We start from the raw sequence: 9,671 nt of genomic DNA, 5'->3' as shown, positions 1-9,671 counted from the left end.
GAAAAAAGAGTGAAGTCAGGAGGGCACACAACATATAGTAAACACAAACATGTCCGTGTGGGAACAATAGCCCTACCCCACAGTTCCGTGTGTGAATTATGACCCAGTGTATTAAAGGTGGTCACCACAGGGGACACTTTTACGAAATCCAATACATGGGCCGTTAAATCTTCTTTATTGTAAATATAAATAGCACTGAATTATAATGTGTTCATCTCTGTGAAGGTGTGAGGTATAACTGAAGGAAAGAAAAACAATATAATTGATGATTCATATGTTTTCAACTGTAGTGTGTGTCAGTGTCTATGCAAATGTACTCGCATGCATTCACACACACGCACACACACACACACTACTTCAAGCTGCTGCTGAATTCACACACAGAACAAGACTTTTTCTAAACAAAAACTGTGTTTTGTGCTTCACTTTCAGGATAAATGGCTTCCAGATTAGAAAGGGACTTCTGCTGTCCTGTGTGCCATGACATCTTTAAAGATCCTGTCGTCCTGTCCTGCGGCCACAGCTTCTGTAGAGACTGTCTGCAGAGCTGGTGGAGAGAGAAACCAACACAAGAGTGTCCACTTTGTAAGAGGAGATCTTCGGTCAGAGCTTCCTTCTAACCTGGTGTTAAAGAACCTGTGTGAGACCTTCTTACTGGAGATAGATCAGAGATCTTCAGAGACACTCTGCAGTCTGCACTCTGTCTGGACCATCAGCAGCCAGTGTGTCTCGTCTGCAGAGATTCAAAAACACACACCAACCACAGATTCAGACCCATCGATTAAGCTGCACAGGATCTCAGAGAGGAGCTCCAGAAGTCTCTGCAGCCCTTTCAGGAGAAACTGAAGCTCTTTGAACGTGTTAACGTGCAGTTTGATCAAACAGCAGAACACATATTGTTCCAAGCCCAACACACAGAGATGCAGATTGAGGAGCAGTTTAAGAAGCTTCACCAGTTTCTAGAAGAGGAAGAGGAGGCCAGGATGGCTGCACTGAGGAAGGAAAAGAAACAGAAGAGGAAGATGATAAAGGAGAAGATGGAGGCTGTGAGCAGAGAGATAGCAGCTCTTGCAAACACAATCAGAGCCACAGAGGAGGAGCTGAGAGCTGAAGACGTCTTCTTCCTGCTCAAGTACAAGGCTGCAGTGGAGAGGCTGCAGCGCCCCCTGCTGGAGGATCCACAGCTGCCCTCAGGAGCTCTGATGGACCAGGCCAAACACCTGGGCAACCTCAGCTTCAACATCTGGAGCAAGATGAAGGACATGGTGTCCTACTCTCCTCTCATCCTGGACCCAAACACTGCTGATGCGAACCTCGTCCTGTCTGAAGATCTGACCTCTGTGAAAGAAGGAGAGGTGGAAGAGACACTTCCTGATAATCCAGAGAGGCTGAGTAGTTACTGCTGTCTCCTGGGCTCTGAGGGCTTTACCTCAGGGACTCACAGCTGGGACGTCCAGGTGAAAAACAGTACACACTGGGATCTGGGTGTGATGGCAGAGTCTGTCAACAGAAAGGAAGAATTTGAGTTTGTGTTATGGAGAATGTGTTTATATAAAGGTGAATTATGTGTGGAATCCATAGATGGACAAATTGATCTCCCATTTGAGAAGGAGCTCCAGAGGGTCAGAGTGAATCTGGACTGGGACGGAGGAACGTTGTCGTTCTCGGATCCTGATACACACTTGCACACCTTCAAACACACTTTCACTGAGAGGATGTTTCCATTCATTTTTACAGGATATGGATTCCCACTGCAGATTGTGAAGGTCTCTGTGAGTGTAGAACAACAGAAATAGATGTGGATGATTTAGAGTCAAGGCCTGTCAATACATTTTTCATTGACAGCTGTTTCTTTTTTGGTGGAGGGAGGGGCTACGACGAGATTTTTGATTATATTTTCAAAGTGAATTCTCTGTGTATTTGAACACCAGGTAACCCTTGATTTTCATAGATTTGTTCATTGATGTAAAAAAAATGATTTTACATTATTCGTCGAATGTATATCATTCGAGGTTATATCACATTCTCAACTGGAAAATAAAGTGTTTCATTAAGCAGAAACTGCGTGTGCTTTCATTTATGATTTTCTATTTAAAATGGAAATGTAAGGGCTTCAGAGTCCTGGTTATAGTCCTTAAGGAAACTCAGTGTCAGAGTTAAATCTTTAATAAATGCTGCTTTGTGCACCAGGCCACATACAGTCGAGGGAACCTACAGTTTGAAATGTTCTGCCACCAAAGCTTGATTGCAGTCAGAGTGGTCTGCTTTATATGTTTGAATGCTGAAGTATTCTTTAAGGTAAGTCCTCTTGTTGAATAATAATGGAAGAAATCAGCAATAAATATTTCTGGAAAAAGTCATAATGAAAGCAATGGATTAACAGTTGTTGGCTAAAGGTAGTTGATTTTGGTCAGAGTAGTTATATATGTAGTTAGCTTAAAGTACAGTCAGTAGGATCACTTTCACAAACAATGGCGTCTTGAGCCACCCTTTGATTTTTTGTGGCAATCATTTTTTCCAAAATAAATTGTATTTTTAATCTACTCTTCAAACACCTTAAATTAAGATTACTCCTTGATTGACTCTTAAAAATATGTATTTTAGTCAGAATAGTTGTATTTATTAACTGTGAGCGTCTTGTGTCTTCATCTAAATGCCCAAATAAAATATTTAAGGGTGTACATGTAAATTCAATATTTGCCGCCAAATAATTTACAAAACACGATTTGTGTGGAAACATTTTCATTATTAAGATTTTTTTATTTTAACCTCTTTTCCTTTCTCTTTCTTGATCCTCCTTAGCAACGATCATTAAAGTCCTTGACAGCGGTCTGTTATAGTGGATTTACAAGGTGTCACATGTTCTGAATTGACCAATCAGAACTTTATTTAGCCTCTGTATTGTTTATGGTTGAATGTGTGCCGCACATTTTTTTTTATTCTTAATTGGGCACTGAGTTGAAAAAGGTTGGGAACCGCTGGTATAGACTATTCTGCACAGTTTCTATCATATTCTGTTTAGATTATTTTCAATTTTATTTTATTCACTTGTACTATGTTGTCTGTTTTATTGTGTTGCACTGTTAGAGGAGCCTGTGACCTAAGATTGTCCTTCTCATGAGAGGAAGAGGCACCTAATCAAAGATGCTTGAAGTCCAGTGTGAAGTTTCCACAGTCAGTGATGATTTGGGGAGCCATGTCATCTGCTGGTGTTTGTCCACTGTGTTTTATTAAGTCAAAAGTCAACGCAGCCGTCAACCAGGACATTTTAGAGCACTTCAAGCTTCCTTTTTCTGAAAAGCTGAATGCTGATTTTATTTTCCAGCAGGACTTGGCACCTGCCCACACTGCCAACATTACTAAGCCCTGGTTGAATGACCATGGAGATACTGTGCTTCATTGGTCAGCAAACTCGCCTGACCTAAACGCCAGAGAGAATGTATGGGGTATTGTCAAGAGAGACACAAGACCCAACGACGCTGACAAGCTGAAGGGCGCTATTGAAACAACCGTGGCTTCCATCACACCTCAGCAGAGCCGAAGGCTGATCGCCTGCATGCCACGCAGTCATTTGTGCAAAAGGAGGCCCAACAAGTACTGAGAACAGAAACATGATCATACTTTTTTATAAGGCCGACATTTCTGTATTATTATGACATCAATTATGTCATATTATAAATTTCTGAGAAACTGAATGTTGGTTTTTCATTAGCTGTGAACCGTTATCATATTGTTAACATGTACCTGTAGATACATAATCCCGTTGATGGTAAACAAAACACATAAGAACAATAATCTGGTAATTAATAAAACCACAATACAACAGGTTTTGATTTGTAAAAAGGCATTTAACTATTTTAACGGAATGTTACTACCCTTCAACAGAAAAAGAAAAAAGGGAATTTTTGATCCGGTTTGTTCCTTTGGGTTTTTGTTTGAAACAATAAGCATAACAAATAATAAAAATTTTCAATTCAAATTTTCCCATTTGGAACATTTGAAATAATTAAATTTCCCATTTATTATTTTCATTTGGATTTCCAAATTGAAAAAACCTCTTCGATTTGATTATTTTGGGGGTTAAATTGATCAAAATGAAAAAAATTTTTCAATTGAACCGGGGGTTGGGGGTTTGACAATCTTGCTGCTTTTTTGCTCGCCTAAGCTGAACAATAAGGGACCATTTTAGGGGGAGTGTTACAGGGTTTTGTATTTGCGGGCCCTTAGTTGGTACTAGGTTTTAGTACAAAAATTAAAAAATATCCCCGGGTTATTAAAAGTGTTTTGTACAAATGTAAAAGGAAAGCAAACCCCTGAAAGTTTGTCAAAAAGACATTGTGCTTATAGAAGTCCCAAATTAAGTTATGCTGTTTTGGGGGGAAAAGAACCAGGAAAACTGGGGGGAGTTTGGTAGTCTTTTTCCCTTTTTTTTTTGGAAAAAAAAGTTCTCTTTGGGGGGGTTTTCAATTTCCCTTTTTTTTTTGACCACTTTTTTTAGTTCCTCTCGTTTTTGTTTCCTCCCTAAAGGGGGAGGAAGGGGGGTTCCCCTGCGTTCCTGCAACCGGTTTTTGTTTATCCTAAATCCTAATCCCGGCCACACACTTAAGGGGGGGAGAACAAAGTTCCCCCAAAAAAATTTGTGACAAATTTGTGTTGGGAAAATTCCAACTTAAATTTACCCCCCCCACCCCTATTAAGTGGGCCTGTTGGGCTAAAGGTTCAACAATTTTACCTTCCTTACATTTCCTTTTTTTTTTGTTTCAGGGGGGTATTTGATTAACTTTTCCTTTACCACCGTATCTTACTCACTAGAAATTGGGGTACAAAAAGACTGCTTCAAGAAAAAGGGGGGGTTTAATTGGGTTACATTTGAAAAAACCAATATTTTGATTTTTCCGGATTAAAAAGGTACCCCCAAGAATTTAAAAAGGAACCCGGTCCACCCGAACACCATTTGGGTTTACAGGTTTTAATTCTCTTTTAACCTCGGTGGGAAAAAGTTCACTTTCTCACTCCACCCCCGGGAAGATTTTTCCTCGGGGGGAAAACACCAAAACATTACCCGGACCCGAAAGCAGGTCAAGATCCGAAAGGAGAAAAGAAGGGGCGCCCTACGCCCGCCCGGTCCGGGACCTAACCAGGAAACGGGTACTACCCCTTGGGGGGGGGAAAAGAAAACCGCCACTACCGGCGTTTTTTTGGTCCAACACAGGGGGGGAGCTGTTGGGGGCTGGCTCGGAAAAAGGCCCGACCTTGGAGGTGACCCGTCCTCGGGGTACCTTGGGTCGCCCTCCGGAAGACCTCCGCCCCGTTTCCAAGCAGAACCCTTCAGGAAACTCCGCCTAAAAAGAGAGTTTGGGGTTCTCCGGGCGACCTTCCGCGGGAACCGCCTAAGTCCCGTCCCCCGAGCCACCCCCTAAAAGACCATCGCCCCCGCCTAGAGGAAAAAGGAGTCCTCCGGGGGTGCCATGGGGCCGGACCATTTGGGCCCAAACTCCCCAAGAAAGGTTTTGTGGCGGGCCACCCGGCCGGGCCGAAGGATGCCTCGACCGGGAACCCATCCCGGTTTTCCCCCGAACGAAGGGACCCCCCGAAACGGAAGGCCACCTGAAATGCCCCGCCAGAACGAACCCAAGAAACGGGTAAACTCAAAGAGACCACAAAAGTGGCAAACCTTCCTTGTTTCTTAATTTGGGAGCGGCTCCTTGTCGCCCGAAAATAAAAATTTTTCCTTTGACGGGGCCTCCAGTCCAGTTCGGCGACCCTAACCGGGGGATCCCCTTCATACTTGGTGGCACCGCGACAATCATAGTTGATAAGCTGCCCCTTTTCATTTAAACTTTTTGCCTTTTTGCCAGAAAAAGTTTGTCTTCACGGGGTTGGGGCGGCGTCCCGACGGGATTTCGGAGACTAACTTAATTGGAAACAAAAATCCAAACTGAAATTTTTCACTCTGATTTGGTTTCTATTTCGCCTAACAAAAAAAATTGGTAGACCATTTTATTAATTTTGATCATAGACCAAAGTAAACGGAAATCTCCCCTAATAAATTTTCTTATGAATTCGGAGGGGGTGACCAAAAATAAAACAATTTTTGAAATACTCACTTTCCCAAAATTTTTTATCAATAAGACAAAATTTTACGTAGTTGGTTACCCATGTAAATCAAGTCTCAATTGGTATTTGAAAGACTGATACATGAAACAAAAAGAAGTTTTTCCACTAGAAGGGTTTTATGGTTTATAGACCAAAATTGTTTGTTTTTGTTTTTTTCCTCAAATATTAAGTAAATTGTTGTGAATTTTTTCACCATGGTAAAATTTTTTTGGGGTGTGTTATTGGTAATTCTTTTTAAAGGACAAACCTTAATTTGACTTCTTTTTCACGTCCCTTTTTGATTTCAAAAAGGTGTAGACAACAGGTTAATGGGTTTGTCACCCCGTTGAATAAACTATAATGTTTTGGTGGGTAGAACTAAGATATAAATTTGACTTTTTTTTTCCCCTGTAAAAGGGATATAACGGCCCACCGGTTGGTAAAGGAACACCGTCCCACCCGGAAAACGGGTCCCTACCTGTCGACAATTTACCATAAATAAATAAATAAGGAAATAATAATTATTTTTCACAAGACATAATAATTTTATTTAATGGAAAGTCTTTGGTTTGGTAAAGGGTACGTTGGTAATTTTTAATTTTTATACTTCCCTTACCCCCTGTGAACATATTATTTATAAGGTTTCATACCTTGTTTCTTTTATTCCGTTTTTATTGGTCAATCACTTTCTATCCCCCCGGTAATTAGAACCATACTGACGCACCCTTGGACCACAACACTAAACCGAACACACGACACCCGACCAATATTCCCGCGATTTGTTTTGTGAAGACCATGTTTTCATAAGGTTGGCAAATGACAAAAACAATTAAAGCATAACGGGAATGAAATATTATTGTACCTTGGTAATAAACTTAATAAGTCAATAGTAAAAATAATAAGTTAACCCCGTGTATTACAGAGCCAAAGAGAACTCCTAAGTTGTACAAGTATGATGCGATTTGCACAAGATAATTCCTGGGTGCAAAAACTGAGAGCAGAAAAGGTAGAATAAAGAAACCCTGAACGGACAATTAACTTGTTCTTTTTTATAACGAGTAATTACTGGGTTTTTTACCCACCCCGAGAATTTTTCTCGGAAAACATCCTAAAGACGCAGTCCTAAGTCAACATTACTGTTTCGAGTGAAAGAAGAACCCCACGACGAAGAAAGCCGAACCCAAACCAAATTGGGAAACGCCCCTTAAAAAGAACTGACGTCCCCCGAAAAAAGTGGTGGAAAGAACCCGAGAACGTCGGGAAAAATTGCTGGAAGAACCCCAAAAATCGTGGAAGAAGCCCCCCCGAGAACCCAACCGGAAGACCCACGACGGAAAAGTACCCCGACGGACCCAAAGAAGCACCGGAAGAACCCTTGGGAAGAAAGGAACGGCGAACGGAAAAACCGGCGACGTCCAAAAAGGGAACCGACGCCCGAAAGAACCGAAAATCCCCTCGCTAAGAACCAGCCCCCGAAAGAACCAGGAAATCCGAGCCGTGGAAAGAAAACGAAGTAGAACTTACTAGGCCTTTTTCCCGAAGGCTACCGGGGGAACTAGACCCCCCCCTGGTCTTCAAAAGGTAATTTGCTTGGGTCCGAGACTACCGGCCAAGGATTGCGCCCTTAACAAAGGAAGAAAGGTGTAGCATTCGGAAGGCCGTCGGTCTCCCGGAAGGGAACTGCCCCGCCTGTCTCCTGGGTGGCGGCCCGAAAGAAGGAACCTACGCCCCCCCCCGGGGTGTCGAAATTAGCCAACCTCCTAGCACCCCCCCCCTTGAAAACCCCCGGTCCGAACGGGAAGCCCCGAACCTTTGGAAAAGAAGACCCGGCCCGGAACCCCGGCCACCCGAACGGCCCGACCTCCCTGAAGACGGTAAAAGACGAAGTCAAAAGACAAGGAACGAAGGGTGGATTTGTGGCCTCAGACTGACCTAACAGCCCTCTCTCGTCCCTTTCCGTCCCCGACGGGGAAGTTTGTGGGGTGGGGGTACTCTTGGCACCCTCCTGAAGTTGGATTCCGGGGCACCGGCCCGGGGGTGAAGGCGGTCAAGACTTTTTGAAAAAAACCCCCGGGTGAACACAAAAAGAGAAGTGAACTATTTCGGAGGTTTGAGTTAAACAACCTTTTTCAACGACTTCACGACTGACAATGAACCTTGACTATCGGTTCCTGGAACTAAGTGAAGTAAAAAATTTTAAGTACCATATTCGGAGACTACCCGAGGGTTGACTTAAAACAATAACCCTCCGAAAAAGGTTAAAAGCCAAGGTTAAAGGGGGGCGAACACCGGTTCGGGTGAACAAAAGTCGACGAATAGGGAAGATTAAAAAAGAAGATGACCCTTTTGGAAAAAAATTTACGTGGGTTTAGAAACTATTTTTTCCGACAAAAGGTTCACCGGGTGTAACACACAGGTCCCTGAAAGGACATTTTCTTTGTTTCGAAAACATAAAACAAATAAAACTATAATATTATTTCACCTTCAAAAAGGACCCCAATTCCTTCCGTTTTGGTGGGTTTGGTGGTGACTACTAAGCCCGTATCAACGCCAAAAAATTGGTCTGGAAAAAAGGGTAAAATTTTCCAAACGAGGCGAACATTGTAACAGAGGTTCATCCTCCTTTGGAAAATTAATATGAATTCAATCCCCGATATTAATATAAAAAAGTTTTGTCGGACCGGGTTATTGTCGAATCCAAATGACAAAGTAACTTGGTTTGAAGTAGTCACTTTTGGAAAACTAACGACCTAAAAATTACCCCAGATAAGTTTATATTTTCCTGGTTCTCACAAAAAGTTTTCTCCGGGTGACACAAAATGTCAACTCACTTCCTTCGTCCTGGGTTTACGTCTATTGAGACTAATTTGGGAAATAAAGTTTCCTTATTTTAACTTTTATTGAGCCTGGTCTTGTCTTTTTTGTGGAGTGGCCACCTTTTTTTTTGAGTCAAGTAGGTTGTTTTCTTGGTTGTGACCTTGGTTTTGTCCTTTCTTCTTGTTCCTTTGGAATTTAATTGTCCCCTTCCCAATTTTTTAAAAGTGTTTTCTGCTCTTTGTCCGGCCCGTCCCCCTCCTCTTTTGTGTGTTCCACTGTGCCAAATTGTGTTAGTCTGGTTATTCTGTGTGGTCCCTCTTTGATTGCTGTCCTCCTTCCTTTTTGTGGTCCTTCTTCCTGGTCTTGTTATTTGGTCACCTCCTTTTTGTGGGTATTGGTCTTGTAATGTTTTTGATGTTTACACTGTATAGCCTCTTAGGACTTGTGTGACCTAGACATTTTACATTTGAAACTGTAACGAAAGGGAAATACAATGTGTGGTGATACGATACTCTTACAATACGTATGATATATATAGTTAAAATTAATGTAAAATAATGTAAACACAAAAAAAATTACAACTTAAATCTTTTGTTACATGAATTAAAACAAAATAGAGAAGTTCGTACCACAAAGAATACTAATATTTTAATTTAGGTGTTTTTATATCAAGATATACTCCTTTACGTTGTCGTAGTTTGTTGGTTGAAGAAATTCTTTGAGAATTCACCTTGTTATTGACAGAGTCGAGTCCGACA

At 41.9% G+C, this 9,671-nt stretch overlaps 1 pseudogene; it reads left to right on the top strand.

Annotated features, from left to right (window-relative positions):
• The first annotated feature begins 375 nt into the window (after window positions 1-375).
• LOC104952465 (tripartite motif-containing protein 35-like) lies at window positions 376-1,989 on the top strand (annotated as a pseudogene).
• Window positions 1,990-9,671: the final 7,682 nt, after the last annotated feature.

Source organism: Notothenia coriiceps, unplaced genomic scaffold, assembly GCF_000735185.1.
Source record: "Notothenia coriiceps isolate Sejong01 unplaced genomic scaffold, NC01 NC01_scaffold00020078, whole genome shotgun sequence".
NCBI lineage: Eukaryota > Metazoa > Chordata > Actinopteri > Perciformes > Nototheniidae > Notothenia > Notothenia coriiceps.
The sequence above is the reverse complement of the archived record's forward strand: the minus strand, read 5'-3'. Positions and strand labels throughout refer to the sequence as shown.